Source organism: Tauraco erythrolophus, chromosome 2, assembly GCF_009769465.1.
Source record: "Tauraco erythrolophus isolate bTauEry1 chromosome 2, bTauEry1.pri, whole genome shotgun sequence".
Taxonomy (NCBI): Eukaryota; Metazoa; Chordata; class Aves; order Musophagiformes; family Musophagidae; genus Tauraco; species Tauraco erythrolophus.
The window spans coordinates 66395736-66414891 of NC_141466.1; the positions used below are offsets into that span (position 1 = coordinate 66395736).

The 19156-nt window shown below is 38.8% G+C and overlaps 1 protein-coding gene across 2 annotated transcripts in view; it reads left to right on the forward strand.

Annotated features, from left to right (window-relative positions):
- Positions 1-19156, forward strand: part of RCAN2 (regulator of calcineurin 2) — an 84917-nt gene that overhangs the window by 54087 nt on the left and 11674 nt on the right. The gene's annotated exons all lie outside the window — the stretch shown is intronic.

Below are 19156 nucleotides of genomic sequence, written 5' to 3' on the forward strand. Positions count from 1 at the left end.
GAGAAGCCTTTGGTTGCAGCAGCTCTCATGGAGTAAACACTCCCACTGTCCTTGCAGCATGTCTGCCCAGCACTCTGCGCAATAGGAAACCGATCGATGGGCCCGTGCAGAGGTGCGTGCTGCAGCAGCTGCTGGCTGCTGCTTACATCTCCATGGTAGCGTGTGTATCTCTTCTGCACTCTTGGAGTTGCTGAAAAACTTCAAAGTGGCATTATGGATAAAAAGCTCCAAGTATTTTCATTTGCAGATGGAAAACTAAGAAACTGGGAAATAAGTTTTCTGATTAGGAAGGTGGCTTGGAAGGTACTGGATCTGGTGTAATTAATAAGCCTTGTTTTTAATAATCGGGTTCTGTAGATGTTCAGTCTCAAATGCTATTTGAGCTCTATATGCTTTCCAGAGAGCAAGGAGCTTTGCTTAGTTGCTAGTTGTCTTCTGTTTTGTTTTGTTTTGTTTTTTTTAATTAGCCCAAACTTGCTATCTTTCAGAATCTGCCTGAGATTTTGGCAGCACCTGGACAGAGAGATGAACTTTATCTTGCAGGCTGGCTTCATATTTAGCAGCAGAAACGTACCACAGCATGGAAGAGCCTCCAGTTGTGCAGCACCAAATAGTCCTGTCTGTTGAAATAAGAGTCACTGAGCATAGAAACACGACGACCTTACCGTGCTCAGAGCAGTATCAGCAGTACCGGCAGCTGTACGCTGTAATTTCTTCAGCTCAATTTGTCACTTGCGGAAGTATCTGTCTGCTTCTTCGTGTATTGCAGTGAGTAATCTGGGTACGTTGGCCGTAAAAGGTGGAGGCATTCAGAGAGCTGAATCATGCAACGTGATTTCTGCTGTGTTACACCCATGTCATGGCCAAAAGTAGAAACCTTGCAGAAATCTCATTTGTCCTTTTGTTTGTGTAGGTCAGATGTGCTGGTGTGGAGGCAGATGGACAAATTATGGTAAAAGAACTGCTAATCCTCTCAAGAAATGAAATTCCATTTATGGAGGAGATAAGATTGTTTCATTTGCTGTATAAGTCTTACTCCAACTTTACCAGCCTCGAGTTTCATTGTCCTTTGCTGCATATTCTCTTGCCTGATTAAAAGTTTTGGTTACTTTTCCATGTTTCTCAGAGAAAACCAATAACTAAACCAAGAAGAATACAAACTTTTTCAGGGTCTAAATAATTGGAACTATACTGAGAAATTTGTTTTAACCACCAGTTCTCTGTAGCTGTTGGTTTGGTGTGGGTCCTTTTGGTTTTTGTTTGTTTGTTTGTTTGTTTGTTTGTTTATTTGGGGGTGTGGGGCAGTTGGTTTGGGTTTTTTTTGTTTTATTTTTTTTAGGGGAGATTTTTATTTCATTTGTTAGTGCTGATTAAAAAAACCCACAAAACCAACCCATTATCAAAAATGGCATTTCTGCTTCAAAGAGGAACATTTATTTAAGAGAAGCAAGTATCTTTAAGGAGCAGGTCATAGGTGGAAGTCCTCTCAGCTATGGTTTTAACCTGAGGGAAGAGGAAAGCAGTTGGTTATTCAAAAAGGTGGCTGAAATGAGGAAGGTGAACACAAGGTTTCAGAGGAGGGAAGATAGTATGATGACAGGGCTTTTGGTGGTTTTTTTTGTTTCCCATCAGAAGTGCCTTTGTGGTGCAAAACCAAGAATAGAGAAAACTCCTGTGGAGGCTGAGGTAGGGAGGTGGGTTGTGGTAGGCCTTCTTACTGAGCGAGTGTCAGAGGTGGACAAGTGTAGGATGCAGGGAGAGTTGATTGAGGAGGGAATCAGTGAGAGACCAAGGTGAGAAGAGATGACTTGGACTTTTCATGGTGGAGTGGAATGATTTAGGGACTTTGAGAGCAGAAGCTGACACAAGATGTCAGATGAAACCAGGTGATTGTCAAAAAAAGGAAGACTTTGTGACAAAGCTTTTACTAATCAGGTGTTAACATCATTGAAACCTTAGGTAAATTAATCATGAAAGTTCACCTGCTTCCCTGAAAACACCTTCCACAGGCTTCCACTCTGCCTCCAGGTAACAAAACCCCTTTGTGAATCTGTTACTCTGGGCTGCTGCTCCCCTCCTTTCAATTCCCTTCTCAAAATTTTTTGGTGTTAAATGTCTTAAAAGAAATGAAGTGATTGAATGTGGCTAAACTAAGCTGCATGTATGTGGGGGACAGAATATGTAACAAATATAGATATATAGATAATATAAAGAATACAGGGAAAAAATAATCTATTCCCTTTTCATAGATCTTATCCCCACCTTCTCTGTCTTCCTTTTTGCCTCATCCTGGTGGAGCGTAAGAAGGAATTGTGTGTTTTCCCTTGTTGTTGTTCAGTGTGGTAAATGATACTAGAAATAAATAACAATACTTTCTAAATTGTTGAAAGTATCCAAACAGTAAGTGGTACAGTAAGACATGATATATGAAATGATGAGAATATTTTGAGCATACTTCTTTCAATAAACGGAGATAGGTAATTTGTATTTGATTTTAGGTTTTGATCCTAGCAATTAAGGAATAATTAAGGAATAAATTAATACTGGCAAGTACTTTTATTTTGAAGAAAGCTTTTGAAATAAAGAAAGTCTGAGATCAGATGAACAAGAAAAAACTTTATTTTAAAAAAGTTGTTTTCAGCAGCCTTATGAAGCTGGTAAATAGTGTCTCCTAAGAAGATTATCTGAGAGACCGAGAAGTGCATGAGAATTAGCAGTTAAGGAGGGACTTTTGAATGCATAATGGAGATTATCTGTCCTGATGCAAAGGACAGATGGGACGTAGGTTAAGAGACTGTTATGGCTAGATCAGATACTCCTTTTCCTTTACAGCAGTTTAAGGATTTATATATGAAGAGAAAATCAAGTGTGCAAAATCACAAAATTAATTTCGATTAGCAGAGGATTTAAAGAAGAACAAGGAAATTCCTATGATGCATAAAAAGTAAAAGGAAAACGATGTGCTAATTCATTAACAGCAAGAAGACAGCACATAACAAACAATGCAGGGAGGGTTAAGGTATGACTGATTTTGAGTGTGTTAGTCTGTATAAAGAGATTTACAGATAATCAGCTAAATTAATAAAAACAGCCAAAAAAACCCCAAAACTCTTGGTGGCCAGAGCAGAGAAAAACTGCTAAAAATACAGAGGTAAGGTAAATTTACTCAAATGTACAGGACTTGATAAAATCTACCAAAGGATGCTCTAGGATATAGTTGAAATAAAATTTCCACTATTTGAAATTATCCTTGAGAGTTTCGTAGTTTACAGAGAGACTGCTGAGGATGGGAGACGGGAAGAAAGAGCACTTGTGTTTAAAAGAAGGAGGAGGAGAAAGACCCGGACAATTACACATAATTTTATCTAGCTTGAGTTCTGGGAAATAAGTTTGTAAGTACTTCAGAATTAATTAGGTCTGGGTTGTCTAGAGTAAATCATGTCAAATCAATATGTATTCCTTGTTTGACAGGGAAACTGGATAAGTGGGATAAAGGAGATGGGGAAGTTCGATATTTTGACTAAAGCTTTCAAGCTGTTCAACAAGTCATTTTCATAAGTAATCTACAGTCCAAATATAATTTCCAGAAGGTGGGTGCATAGCTGCTTAAAAAAATATCTAAACCAGAAGTGGTTCATTCTCAAAGAGTGAAGGTATATAAGTAGACAAGCTCACATGCTTCTTCCTGGAACCAGGCTGACATTAATGACACTAGTCAACAGAGAAAAACCTTAAAAATAAGTGTGGATGACACTGTGCTGATGGGGCAGAGTCGAAATTCTGAACAACCTTAAATTAAGAACAGGATGATATTCTGTGAAGACCACTGCAAAGGAGTACACTTGAAAAGAAATCAAAATTACAGCTATATAAAGAAATTCACATGACTAAACAGTTGCATGATGCAAATCTCTTGAGTTTTAGTGAATTGCAATGAGTAATAGTCAGCAGTATCATAATTTTGTAATCAAAACAAATGCATAATCACAGAATGGTTTGGGTTAGAAGGGACCTTTTAAAGATCATGCAGTCCAACCCTCCCTGCCATAAGCAGGGACTCCTTCCCCAACATCAGGTTGCTTGAAGCCTTATCCAACCTGGCCTTGAACACTTCCAGGGATGGGGCATCCACAACTTCTCTGGACAACCTGTTCCCAATGCTTCACCACCCTCAGAGTGAAAAATTTCTTCCTTAGATCTAATCTAAATTTCCCCTCTTTCAGTTTAAAAACATTGCCCCCTGTCCTATCACTACTAGCCCTGGTAAAAAGTCTTTCTCCATCTTTCTTATAAGCCCCTTTCAAATATTGCAAGGCCGCAATAAGGGGTTCCCAGAACCTTCTCTTCTCTAGCCTGATCAACCCCAACTCTTTCAGCCTTTCCTCATAGGAGAGGTGTTCCATCCCTCTGACCATTTTTGTGGCCTCCTCTGCACCTGATCTAACAGCTCCACATCTGTCTTGTGCTGAGGACCCCAGAGCTGAACGCAGTACTGCAGGTGGTGTTCCACGAGAGTGGAGTAGAGGGGCAGAATCACCTCCCTGGACCTGCTGATCACTCTTGTTATGCAGCCCAGGACATGATTCCCTGCATGGAATTTCTGGATGTACATAAGACAGTGCGTATCACTTATTCTCTCTCTCTCCGGTACACCGATGCCGGGCTACCATCGCTAGTTCGCTGTGTGCTCTAAAGCAGATGCAGACAACGGGAGAGAACGTGGCAAAGCTGCAAGAGCATCAGAAGCGTCACAAAGAGGTGGGGATGGCAGCCCTTCCCATGGCACTGTTACAACGCTTACACTCTTCTCTTATAGCTGGTGCGTGAGGGTTATTCTGCCTATTGAAGTTGTTACAGAGCCTGGGTTTGTGGGGAAAAAAGTCCAGTCCCACTTGGTGCTTTGATAGTGGCGTGCAAGAAGCGGGTACTTTCTGACTCTGTTGTCAAACTGACTGAAAGCTCTTGAGTTGTGGATATTGTGGTGGTGTTCTTGAGCTCGTTAATCCTGTTGAGTGGTACTTTATTATTTTGGGTTCTCTGATAATGTGGCCATGGGTCAGTTTAAGGTTGTTATTGCAGGTGCACTGTTTGTCTCTTCAGGCTGGTTGGACTTTTCAGATGCACAGTTTTTGTCTAAAAATGAGATTTCATGTTGCTATCTTTCTTTGAGGGAGTTGGGGCTGTTTAGCCAGGAGAAGAGGAGGCTGAGGGGAGACCTGATTACGGCCTATAAATACTTGAGAAAAGATGGTGGGGAGGTAGGGGAAGGGCTCTTTACATTAGTGTTGGGTGATAGGACAAGAGGAAATGGGTATAAGCTTAGTCAGGGGAGATTCAGGTTGGATGTTAGAAAGTATTTCTTCTCTGAAAGGGTTGTCAGCCACTGGAATAGGCTGCCCAGGGAGGTGGTTGAGTCCCCATCCCTGGATGTGTTTAAGAATAGGGTGGATGATCTACTTGAGGATATGGTTTAATGGGGATTAGGGATGGTTGGACTCGATGATCTCTAAGGTCTTTTCCGACCTAGAAATCTATGAATCTATGAATCTATCTTGCTTACAGATCCAAAGAAGAAAACTGCTGAAGTGTGAAAGGCAGTACCTTTATCTTTAGAAACGGCTGATTATATTAGAGGAATTCCAGGACTTGCAACCAGCCAGCTTTCTGCAGGCTACTGCTAGTCCTTGAACCATAATCTGAAAATCATTGAAGTAAAAAAAATTCTCATTAATCACGACAGCTGGGAGCAAAGCCAAATGCTGGGCTGTAACAGTAATAAGTATGCTGCTTACGTTAGGCAGAAGAAAATTATTGGCATACTTAAGGTTTTAGAGGTTTGGGAAGTTGATGCATTTTTGTCTAAATTTTTAAAATAAATAAATAAAGAGGAAAGATGTTTAGAACCCTTTCTCTTCCTTTTGCAGCAGATAATTAGACTGAAACTGTTGATAAACTGTAGTGATTTAAGCTACCTGCCCACAATATTAACTCGCAAAGTAGTGATTTTTTGGAGGGTAGGGGAAAAAGCTTGGTATCACTACGTATTGCTGAATAAAACCAGTTGCAGTCCTGAAATAGGAGATTACTGAATGCATCCTGGAAAACAATACAGAATAGTTTTGAATGTCAGTGGCTCAGTGTCTGCTGAAATTTCTGCTTAAGCTTTTACTATATTATATTGTTTTATAGTGAAACTAAATCAGAGCAAATGGACATTAAGAATTTTATAAAGAAAAGGTCTTGGGTAAGGAGAATTTACATTGGGAATAAGTAATTCATATAAGTATGGTAAAATGATAATGAATAGGAGCATGCACTTGTGTGTAAAATGAAGTATGTGGCTAATAATAGCTGCAGATTGATATATATTGAACTACTCTATTTTCATAGAATCATAGAACACTTATCTTCTTTTAGAACTCTTCTGATTTATTCTCTCCTAAAAGTTTTCCATCAAATTTGACATTTATAGGTAGCAAGTCTAGATCTGCTGTGTTTCTGATTTAAATACCCCTTAGTGCAGTCCACAGACTCTAAGGGACTGGTAGGATGAACTTGTTCACTTTTGGTTGATAATTTGTCATTCTTAATTAAATACTAGTATCCCATACTGATTAGGTAAACAGTTCAATTGAAATTGAAAGGTGTAAATTCTGTTCTTGAGGCTACAACTGACACTGCTTCTGCAGCGTAGTGATTTGCAGCTGGATGCAGGTATAGTCCGTGCATCAGGCGGAGTGGTCTGGGAGACCCTCTGACATTTGAAGATAGAACCTCAGTAGTGAACAGGTTGCTTCCCTTTATTTTGACTGACTAGTTCCCCCAAAACTGGTAGTCCCACATCTTCTCATGTCACTTAGAATCTATTCGCACCAAACTTCAGTGCTTTGAAAATCCCATTGACCTCCTTGAGCCTTCATTCCTTGAGCCTTCATTCCTCGAGCCTTCATTCCTCGAGCCTTCATGTTTGTTTCCAGCTGTGCAGATACACACATATGGACTTACATACTGGCATTCGCAGGGCACATGCCTTACTTTAACACAGAGGCAGTGAGGAACAGTGCTGCAGGGCAAGAAACTGGGCTCTGCAGGATACTAATTATTTTTCTATGCCCTACTTATTTTTAAAAACTTGTTCATAAAAAGAATAAAATCTGCGTTTGGTTACCGCTTTGCTTGTTAGCCACTGAGCTTGTTGCTGCCTTACTGACTGCTCTGGGTACACGCTTCTATGAAGAGCGGCTTCAGTTTCATAATGCCAGTCCAGTATCTTTTTAATATCATGCTGTTACTGATATATTTTTCACATCAGGAAATGAAAATGATTTTGACGAAGAGCAGTGCTGTTTTTAGCTGTAAGATAGGATTAGTCTACTTTCCAATTCTTGTTTCTAAACAAAATCTGTGCCAACTGGAAATTATCCAGTTGGTTGAAAAATGACATGGGAGCAGTTTGGTCAGGAATGTTTGCTTTTTCACCCTGGGGTTTCTTCCATCTGCCTAATAAAACAATTATATCACTGTAAGACTGAAATTCCCTCGTCTATATCCTGGCTGGTAGTGGACAGTACTAGTGGCTGTTGAGGCAGATAGAAACCATTGCTTCTTTTTCTGCCCTTATGTACCTGATACAGAGCCCGGGTCTGTCATCTCAGTAACCCCTTCCTGGGTGCTGGGAACCTGCTTACCAAGTCCACCCAAAACCTCTCTTCTGGCCTACAGAAGCCCAATTTTCTGACATGTGCTAAATTCTCAATTTCATTAAGTACTATAACACTATAAAATTCTAGAAACTTAAGCATTGTGGTATGTATTGGTATTTAAAATATGCTGTTGCAATTTTTTTAAGTAGGCAGATAGACCACTGTATGGCATTTCTTTGATATTTCAGCATCCATGCAGGTTGGGATCCTGGAGTCCTCTAAAGGGGGAGATGATGGGGGAGAAAACCTGACCTCTGATGGGGGAGAAAACAGCCCCTCTAGGTGTAAAAATATTTCAAGCACATTTTTTTTTCACTGAAGTTTATTCGAACTCTAAAGTATCTTCACTTTTTTGTAGGACAATGCTGAAACAGGTGTTACAGTGACAATATAGAAAAAGCATGGAGGGAAGAGTGTATCATCTCTGTTTATGCAGATGCTTTCCATGCCATTATCTGCAAAATCAAATTCACAGCTAAACTTTTCAGAGTGATAATGGCATTAAGATCAATTATACCCAGCAGATTATAGCTCATGTGAGGCTCCTCTGAGGGCACCAAATCAGTGAATGTGGGAGAAAGAAGACTGCAAGTTTATCAATAGTTGCCTCTTTCAGTGCAATGTATAAATATAATCATTTTAGTCTATTGAAACTCTGCCATTTGAAGTTAGAAGGAACAGCCTGTTATCTGTAGCTATCTTTTTTTAAAAAAAAAAACAAAACCAAACAAACATACACACATACACAGAGGTGTCTTTCTGGTTTTGATAGCATAATTCCCGCTGTGAGGGAAGTCTATATCCTAGGTAATAATAATAGTAAAAAAAATCTCTCTTCAAAGAAATGCATCAAGCTCAAATGTTTTCTTATAAAGAATTAGTGAAAGAAGGACTACAAAGAGCTAAATAGGTTAAAAAGAAAATATACATAAAGAATTGGTGATGAAGATGGATTTTCACTGGCAAGCTACAGAAGGAGACTTTCATGAATCATAGAAGCCTTTTCTGGAAATAGTTTTGCTTAAGAAACTGCAGCAACTCAACACATTTTTTTCTGGATCTCTTAATTTAAGAGAGATATAGTTTCTGAACTATGTTTTAAGGTTATTTGTTTCACCTTATTTTCCATTCTCCATTTTTTCCTCACTTAGACCACTTCTCTATTTTGAAGTGAAATTAGGATCCTGAACAAGTTAACATATTTTAAGAAATCTATATTGATCTCTGTTGTTGTATTAACCAAGTGCAAAATGCAGAAAGCTGTGCTATGGTGTGTCTCTCATGTGACCCTGGAATCTCGAATCTTTACATAGGCCATCAGGTAAACTTTGTTTGCATTGTATGTGTCATCCATTCATTATGGTGTGGTGTTGCGTGACCAGTGTGCTCCTATTCCATCACCTACACTGAGCTGGATGTACGAGAGATAGAATGTGTCTGAAATGGATCCTAGAAAGGGATTCCCATATCCCTCTCTCTGTAAGCAGAAAGATTCTTCCGTGTACACCTTTGCACTTTTCCAGCCCAATGATGATTTTTTTTCTTACTTTTCTTTTTACCTCTTTCTTACATGTTTATTTCTGATAGAGAGTGCCTTTATTGAACTTGTATACTGTTAGACCTGAAATGTATTCATACGTAGTTTATGTAGGTTTGCTACAGACTCCATTCAGTTGCTCAACTGGAGATAGTGCATTATTGTCTTTGACGTATCTTTATTGTCCAGAGAGACTCCAGTCTTAGAGGCTGTAACTTCTGGGAGCTGTTGGAGTGTGCACAGACAACAGACCTGCTTGAGTAATTTGCAAATGAAGTGTAAGGCGGGGAATGACAGATGGTGGAGACAGACTGGCAAGAATAATAAACAGTCAAGTAGTACAACCAGAGCGTTAGACAGTGGTCACAGAACTGCAGATTCTGCCCACTAGTCGTGGGCTGCAGTGACGAGGAGAAAGGCAAGAGAGGTCAGTAAGAAGCTCTTTGTTTTATGTTTTAGTGTAGAGGTGCAAAGTAAGACCAATGCCTTGAGTGAAAACTGACTTCTACATTTTTGTCTCTGGGTTAGACTGTTTTCCATTGTATTTGAAGCTATATTTCAGAAGATTTTTTTTTTTTTTTTTTACTAAACTTCTGAGGATGTGTATTGGTGGGTCAATAGTTTTTCCTTGTACCATTTTTCGACATTTAAATGACATTAATAGATCATGAGATTAGGTTCTCTTCAGCTCTCATACTTGTTTTTTTTTAATAGTCACTTTCAAAATTGTCAGTGTCTTTTCTAAATCCAGACAAGTTGAAACTATATTTTTAGTCATGTTAGTGCAGTTTGCAATTGTTGGGGGAGAGGGACAGGAAAAAAGCATTCCCCATGACCGTGATGAGAAACAGCTGAAATGCTATAAATGTTGATCACTGTAGGCAAAATACTAAATCAGGAATGGGCAAGGCAAGCATTTTATTTGTTTAAACTGTCCTATGACTTTTTCTTGTTTATTTTCTAGTTTAACTGGGTTGACAGAGACAGGGAATGAATAGTATGTATTTTACGGTTGTGTTACAACATTACAGCTCCAAGAGTATAGTCCTCACCTCAGTGTCACCACAGGAGAGCAGTATGTTTCAGAAGGGTTGAGGAGATGAAACTTAAGTTGTCAAAGATCAATGAAAAACAGTGTAATAAGATGCGTATTTAAGTAGCTTTTCTTAAAGTCCCTAAGTTTATACAGTTAGTATGAATAATTTTCACACCGATTCTGATAATGCATAACTTTAATCCTAGTTTCCTGCACAAGTTGACTCTATTATTGTCCCTAGCACTTTTTTTTTTTTCCCAGGAATGCCAGCTAACTATTCTTATGAGAGATACTGGCTTGCGTCTACATTAGCATTTTTAGTCTGAACTGGGGATTCTCATGAGGCAACTTTCCTCTTGATCTACATTAACTGTGCTTTTTGTTCACATCACAGAGCAGTTCACGAACTCGCTACCTTTCAGATGAAATTAATATAGAAGATGCACGCCAGTAGTGTGCCTAATATGCTCCAATGGGCGTTCAGTCCATGGCACCTGATCAGAAAGGCCTCAGCATCGACTGTTTTGCCATAGAGATCTGCTCCTGTTGGTATAAACATAGCAGCTATTGGTAAAAACTAATTAAGGCTGTTCCTCAGTTTTGTTTGCTAAATTAAGATAACAGGAACTTTAGGAATTATTGACACAGGCTAAACATATACACAGTAACTTGTTCCTTGTGCTGCCAATTAATTGTTGGCCTTAAATGTTTGTAGCAACGAGACAAAATTGATAGCAGGTATTGTGCTATGTACATTCTTAAATCCAATGCAGACCAGCTCCTCGGAGTTCACTACATACATTATCTACTCAGTTTGAATTCTTAAAATAAAACAAACAAAAAAAGGGCTTTTTTTCAGGACAGTCTGAATCTTTTCTTCATGTCTTTGTTATTAGAATTATTTTTATCATTCTGAAGACAAAATGTCTATGCTATTTGGAAAACAGAAATTGCATTAAATCCTTCACAAGCCTGTCCTTGCCTTTTTTTCACTGCCAAATACGATGCAAAAAGAGAAAAAAACATGTATCGAGTGATGTTGCACAAAATGGTAGCCAGCACAGGAATCAAAAGTAGCTTCTCAGAAAACAAAGAATGATGTCCCTACAGAACACTGTCTAGCACTGGGGGCAAAACTCATAGATCTAGTCATATAATGTGCACTTAGCCAGCCAGGTTGAAAGAGCACTTCCAGCATTTCAGGGAGCTAATATGGCATCTGGAACTGGAGTACTTCAAATACGGAGTGCTCAGAAAAGCTGTTGCTGGTGATACAGTTAAATAGCAGTGTTCGTATAAAGAAGAAATGTAAAATGTGGGTTTTTCTTTTAGCTCAATCGTTGGGTGTGAAATTGAATTGAGAAGTCTCCAAACTATATTAAATCACCCCCTTGGCATTGCCACAGGAACAATTTATTTCATCTTGAAGGAGCCTTTGGTTTCCAGATCAGTGGAGCTAAGCAGGAGGAATGTGCGTCACATTGAGGTAAACAGGGATGTGAGCTGGTTAAAAACAGAAAAGGCAACGCAGCAAAATTCTGTGCCCCTGACATTTGTCAGCCTCTTCTGAAATGTGAATGCCATTTTCATTAAGCTTTGGGGCAGATATTATCTCTGTACCTTTTGTTGTGCTGATGAGTTGGAAGCTGAACATAAATTTATTTAGTTCAACTGATTTTTCAAGAGGCGAGTCTGTCTTATTTTGTGCACCAGGAGGTTTGCAATGCTATTGCAGTGCTGTCATGCCTTGGTGGACTGTCCTTATGCAGGAGGACTCGTAGAGAGGGATGGCTCTTACTGCTTCAGTCCTGGTGTGGGGTGGAACTCAAGCTTCTTCCATTCTATTTTTGTTATCACAAGTTTTTATGAGATAGTAAATTACAAATGTCTATACCACATTGTGCAATGTCTGTTACACTTTATGAAAGTCTCTCTCTGATGCAAGATGCTGAATCTGTAAGCAATAAGCCTTATATCAAATATTTCTGGTGTCAGACTGATTTTGGCACATAATGAAGGCAAAACCCTGGACGCAGCCTTCAGGATCTACAGGATCTACGCAGATGCCTCCAAAAGAGCCCTAATGTGTACGGGTAACATGGCAGCATCTGTGAGCCACAGACCAGGGCTGCGTGCAGACACAGTTTGCAGCAAACATGTTTGTGTTTAGGGTTGGCTCACTGCAAAAAGCACAGCAATAAGGTTACTTAGCATCATGTCTGGAATATAAAACCTGTACTCTTTCTGATCGTGTAGTAGGACTTCAGGGTATTAGGAACTCCTTTAACATTAATAGGACTGCAATATTGCAAGCAAATCAGTCTTGATTTAACTGAAGAGAGCAAGATTTAAATTTCTTCTGTTCTGCCCCTCTCAAAGTCCAACCTTACAATTTATTATTCGTTGTTTCTTAACCTCCACCCCTTAAAAATAATAGAAAGCCAAGCATAGAACAACAAGCTGCATGAACTGGGGTAGCAAACATGGGTTGATTTGTTGATGTAGTGAGGCAATTGTGCAATTTAGGTAGAGTCTAATTAGTGCTGCATTTAATATAAATAAATAGACCCAAGCTCTTTTCACCCGTCTGAATGTTCTAATCTAAATGTAGCTTTCTGTTCAGGAAGAGACAAGCAGAACTTTGCACAGAGTTCCAAGGTGAGAAACATGCTTTTAGACAGTACGGTGACCAGGTGGTACCAGGCAGAGTACTTGTAATTCTGGTTACGTCCTGACGCAGTCTTCCCTGTTTTCCGTTCTTTCAAAATTTATTTCTCCGCATGTAGAAACGTTACCTTCTTAAAATGTACCCTGATGAATGACAGGTCAAAGGACAAACTTTTCTATTGCATTTTTTCTTGCTATTTCCATCTACAGGATTATGAGAGATTCCCTTTAGTAACAGAAGAAACTTTCTGCAAGACCAAAATCCAGACAACAGTATTCAGTCTGAATGTTTTATTGAAATAATATTCTGTCCCATTGGTAAGGAGAGAGTAGGAAGACCTCACACTCTTGGCTACAACTACCTTCAGTGAAAGGTAAAATACAAAGCTAGGACCTGGAGACCTGTGCCTTAAGGTGATCTCTGAATAGTAAATTAGTATTTTATTCTCCTGCCATTTTATAAAGGCATGAGGACAAGGCTATGGGAGCTCTTTATTGATCATTATCATAATTGGTTTAAAATATTTCCTTCCTTTTCAGCACTCCTGGAATTTTAACTGAGAATCAATAGTGCTTTTTCATATACGCTTTCAAAGTTTCTTGGCATATTTTATTTTTTTAGAACCAGAGAATGTGATAGTTGATTAGACTGTTATTTACAGTGCCTACTTGCTGGAGTTCTTGTCATTAAAGGAGTTTCATACTTGAGTTGTATCAAAGAGCTTATTTGTTTTCTGTGGCTCATGAAATAATTGTTACAAGCAATTAAGACGAACACAATTCTTTAAAGTTCTGATTTGACAAATTTTTAGAAATAAGCCCCCCCCTTTTTTTTGCTTCTTTTTTTTTTCAACTTTCAGAACTACAGAAATGCCTACTGCTGTTCCATAATCTTTCATTCCTATCCTTTTCATGAAAGTAATTAGCCTTTTTGCTACTTCTGAGTGGCACTTTCAAAATTTACTAGTGTAATGCTAAATAACCTCCTCAATTCAAGCTTAAATCTTTTAATGGACAGTCTTTGTTTCATACCAACACGATGGTTATTTTAAATAAGATAATCCCTTTCCCTTCACGTTGTTTACTGATTTCCTTACACTTAGATGTAGCAGAAAACACATTGTACCTTAGTCTTCGTTTCCCAAGGTGAGATCATCTACCTTTACTTCCCATGACAGGCTCAGCACTCCTCTGATCATCCTTGCTGTCCTCTTCTGTTGATCTTCCAACTTGCTTCTGTCTTCCCTAATCTTGGATGAGAAGAGCCATACACAATATCCAGACTAGGTCATTAGAATACCCTTCATGTGGCATTGACATATCTCAATCCCGAAATTACTTCCAGCTGATATTTTCTAGGCTCGTGCATTTATTTTTCTTTTAAATGTGTGCCACTTTAATGACTCATTTATCCCTCTAGAATTAACCAACATGCCCATCCTCATTGCTGGAAACTGGGAATTAATCTGTTGGTAGAATATTTGTGTTACTAGACTCTTCAGTACATGGCCTTCGTATGTTCTCTCCAATTCCATCTTTCCTCTTGTGCTGCATAAGAAATCTGCAGTATTTCAACAGAAACAGAAGCCACTGGGCTCTGAGACTTAAGTTTATTTCTTATATGAAAATTTTTATCAGGTACAGAACTCATTTCAGGAAAAACGTATTTCATAATTGTAAATTAGGTTTCAGTTTCCCTATTGTATACAATTAGTTACTTGGATTCTCTTATATAAAAGAACAGGAAAAACTGAAATGGGAAAAACGCTTGCTTTATTTGCTTACAAAACTCTAGGAAAAAGCATTAGACTGAAGTTTTAAATTGCAGCCATCTCCTAAATCAAATGTGTAACAAGGGTGATAATAAGTGTAAACACACTGAATAATAAAATGTTAATTTGTGTTCTGAGTTCTAGGGCTCTAATCCAAAGCTCACTGATGTCTGTGGAAAGACTTCCATTGATTTGAATTAGGCCTTGGCTTTTGTCCTGGATGAACACAATACCAGTGGAGCTCTTCATGAGAGAAATGTTTGGAAATAAATCACAGGAACACAGTACTGGAAGGAACTTGCTGTGTCGGAACCCAATTCACTTGTTAATTCAGGCAGTCAGGTTTTACAATGCGTGTTGTGTCCATACTTTGTCATAGTCCCTCCATGAACTCACCAAATTCAATCTTAAAAAAAAATTTTTTTGCCCCTGCTGCTGTAATTGGAAGGTTGTTTCTGGATCATTACTCTGATGTTTGAAACCTTCTTTAACTTCTAGCCTAAACCTATTTATGTCGATCGTTTCCACTTGTTTTATGCCAACATAGTCTTCTAGTCTTTATACAGTATGCTTTGTCTTTGCCATATAGATTTCTCCTAAACTACGGATGAGTGTCCCATCTCCTCTCAGGCTTGGCTTTGTTTTGCTAAATAAGCCAAGCATTTTCATTTCTTACTCAGTAAATCATTAATTCTCTGTAGCCTTTATATGAATCTGTTCCCATTTGGCTTAACCTACCTGGGATACAGGCACCAAAACCTACATTTTTAATGACGTGTAATAGTGCTCTGTATAATGTTAATACTTTCCTTGCTTTACTGGAAATACTTTTCCATATATATCCAGTGTTTTGTTTGCTGCATTTCACTGATCACTTTTATTGTGTGACTTACAGGATCCTGGTTCCCAGGCGAGCTCCCATTTAGAAGTAGAAATAGTTTTTAGTCCAGGAATGCATAGCTGTGCCCTCGTGCTCTGAGGCTTTTAGCTTGTGTCTGTTACTCCAGTGCCCATTTCTTCCTTGAATGGTGCCCTGTTTGTCCTCTACATTGGCTGCCATAAATGATAACAATCAAGCTTGAGCAATCAGCAGCCTTAATTAGTATGTTCCTACTTTTTGCTAATTTTGTTAATTAAAAAAAAAGCAACTCTAGAAACTGCTAGAGGTGGTGAATGATGGGTGGTAGGAGCTGACATAAGGTGGGAAAAGGTGCCCAGCATTGGGCAAAAAAAAAGCGAGGTGAAGAGAGGGCACAGAGCCCATGAGGGAGAAGTGAGAATTTCTGCAGTATTGGTAAAATGAAGGCTACTCCATTTGGAGAGCGTTAACTGGATCTCACAGAAACATACTTGGAATGGATGAAGACATGCCAAAATCCCAGAAATGAATGCGTAACTCATGACTTTTTAAGAGTAGCAACACTGCTGCTTAACTTTGGATGTTCCTTTATTTTTTTCAGGAGTTTTTGAAGTATTCTGAAAGTTTAAAAACTTACGTTCTAAAAGCATTTTAAAAATACTGAATCCTAGAAGTGCTTTAAAAGTCCTCAGTTGAGAGGATTATGAGTCTTGAATAATTTATCCACAAAACTTGAAAGGGAAATAATTTGCTTAGGTCTTTAAAATGTATATGATAAACTTTCTTATAGATTGGAATGACTCTGAAAGACTTTTCTCCAGATAAGTACATTCAGCAGATATTAGAAGTCACAGGCAATAGCAATTAAGGCATAAGGCATTTCCTGGGAATTAATATCAAGCTGGGAGGAGTTGGGATGGCTCAAAATGCAGCTGAGGGCCATTAACTGCAGTTGATGATTAATGACCTCTGCTGAGGTCATTACTATTATCAGCTGAAAATGTAGAAAAATTCAGACGTATGAATCTTTTTAACGGGAGATGCAGTTTCAATTGGTGCAGTAGGTGTGTCCCCACTGTGCACAGACTGCCCTGTATTAATATCAAATAGAGGGCTTGATTTCCCCCCTCCTTTTTAGGGGCGTTAATCAAAGCTGGATCTCTAAAGCTGTGGCAGTATCAAACTGAAAAGTAAGCAGAATAAAGTCCATAGTGCTTGAATGTTCTCCCAGTATTACATTTAGTGTCCAGTACTTAATCAGCTTTATTTAGAGAGACTCCCATCTGTCCCTTTCGGTGCCTAATGAGAGCGCATCTCAGTATCATCCAGAAACGTGCTCAGAACATTCCATGTCCTCACTGTTCTTGGACCTATGTTTGAAATCTTGTCCTCCTTTTATTTGCATTATGCCCCTAACCAAGGTCTAGGTTTCACGTTGTCATATATGCCGTGCACAAAGAGGGCAGACACACAGAACTGGCTGATGGAAGAAAATACTGCTGTGTTGGTACAGGGCCAATCTGTTTCCTAATAAATAGTCAGTAGTAACAGACACTGACTTGCCAGTGTCCAGACAAGTCCATGCATGGTTTCTTCCACAGTTGGTGAAATATCTTTTTTATGTGATGAACAACTTCATTGTTGACTTGTGGGGAAACTGAGAGCTACTACAGCGGACTAGGAGATGTTCACCTTGCTGCTTATTTTTAGCTTATGTGACTTCTGTTATAATATCTTGATCATCTCATATACATATGTGTGTGTATATATAGATATAAAATATAAATACTTTGATATTGCTTATATATATGTATTTAAGTTTGTTTACTTGAAGGTGCTTTTGAAAAAAAAATACTGAAGAATTCTGAAATAGGTAATATAGGTAACAAAAAGACATAAGCTTAAATTAGTCACTGTTATCTGTTATTTAGATTATACACAGTACTGCGTGTTTCTGAACGTTGCATAAGTCCTACTGTACACATAGGCTGGTCCCCTGTCCCTTTCTCCCTCTTCCCCCAGCCCTCTTCCCCATGTCGTTGTGAAGGCTGTAGCATCAAAATTCTAAGTGGGACAGGACTGAGATGACTGCTGCTTTTGGCTGACCTTTATACAAATGCCACTGGATGTAGACTTTTGCTTAGGAAAATGGAATTTTGCAAGAATGTAAGCAAAGCTGTTAAAAAAACATAGGTGTGAAATGTTGACAATTTGAATGTTAGGTGGTACGACTAGACCCACTTGTACAAACCTGTCAACTTCACACTGTTAGTGGGATTACTGCATGCCTTTATTACCCTCAACCAAACCACTGAGCTCTCTCGTCTCTCTTTTTTTTTTCTTTCCTCCTCCAAAGTATCTCCTGTGGTGAGAGGAAGAGGTGAGTGAGGTCAGGCGAAATGAAATGAAAATCATGAAAGCTTAATAGACCACAGGGAGGTTCCTTTGAAAGAGTGCCAGAGATGGAATATCAGTTATGGGGAAGAAGACCACAGAGTTGGCAGTGAATGAAAGGAGATGTGGTACATGCGCGTTAGTGTTTCATACTCCTTGCCACAAAACTGGTCTGTTTTCCTGGTTAACTCTTAAATACATGCATCACACTGACAGTGGGCGCTCCCGCAGTGCTGTTAGTGCTCCGTTACGCAGTTTCACTGTGCTTCAGGATACATTTTTCTAAGAAGTTCTGGGTTCTTTGTCCTGGTTGTAAGAGTGACAGATGAGAACTGAAGTATTGATAAGACTACATAAATTGCATTTTCTGTTTCATCTCGAAGCCTCTACCAGTTATCCACTCTAAGGGATAAGAAATTGTTTTCCTGGATGAGAAGCTATATTTTAAAACATGCTTACTTGCAGATGCATTAAAGAAAATGTCAGGTTATTGTAATTATACAAACACCTGACATAATAGCCCTCAGTGTATGTAATGGTGTGGTAAATCATCTCAAACTGTTTTTTTTTTTCAGGATAAAGACCTCTTAAAAGATGGGTCTTTGCTCTGGCTGATTCTCCATCTTGTAAGACCACAAGTCTTGGTTGCAATACTTAAAGGACTAGTTTATGTGAGACTCACTGGATGGCAGTCTAAAATCTGAGTAAACACAAAGGGAAGACTAAATGATAACTGCTCCCTCTCAATCCTAACATTTTATGAATCTATGCTTGTGTGAATGAAAAGACCTGTGCAATTGTGTCAGAACTGATTTCAGGACTTAGGTTTCATTTGATGATGTGGAACTAGTCCTCTGTGTGCACGTAGTTTACAGAGAAATCGCGGAATCTGATCCTCCAAGGCTGCTAATGTATCTTGAATTTCTGTTGATCTGTAAGTCCATAGATGTGATGCGTTTCAGACCCTTCTTTTACGATGTTAAAATATCCATATTTGTGTCATGTTGTTTTGAACATGGAGTTCTACAACTAAACATTTTTAAGCCTGAAATTTGTCTTTGGGACAGGTCACTGTTTTCAGTTAACTAATTTTTTTTCCCTGCTGTTACAGGAACTCTCAAGGAATGAGTGTGTATTTGCGCTAAGTATTTAAATGACAAAACATCCAGAAAAACAAAACATGCAATA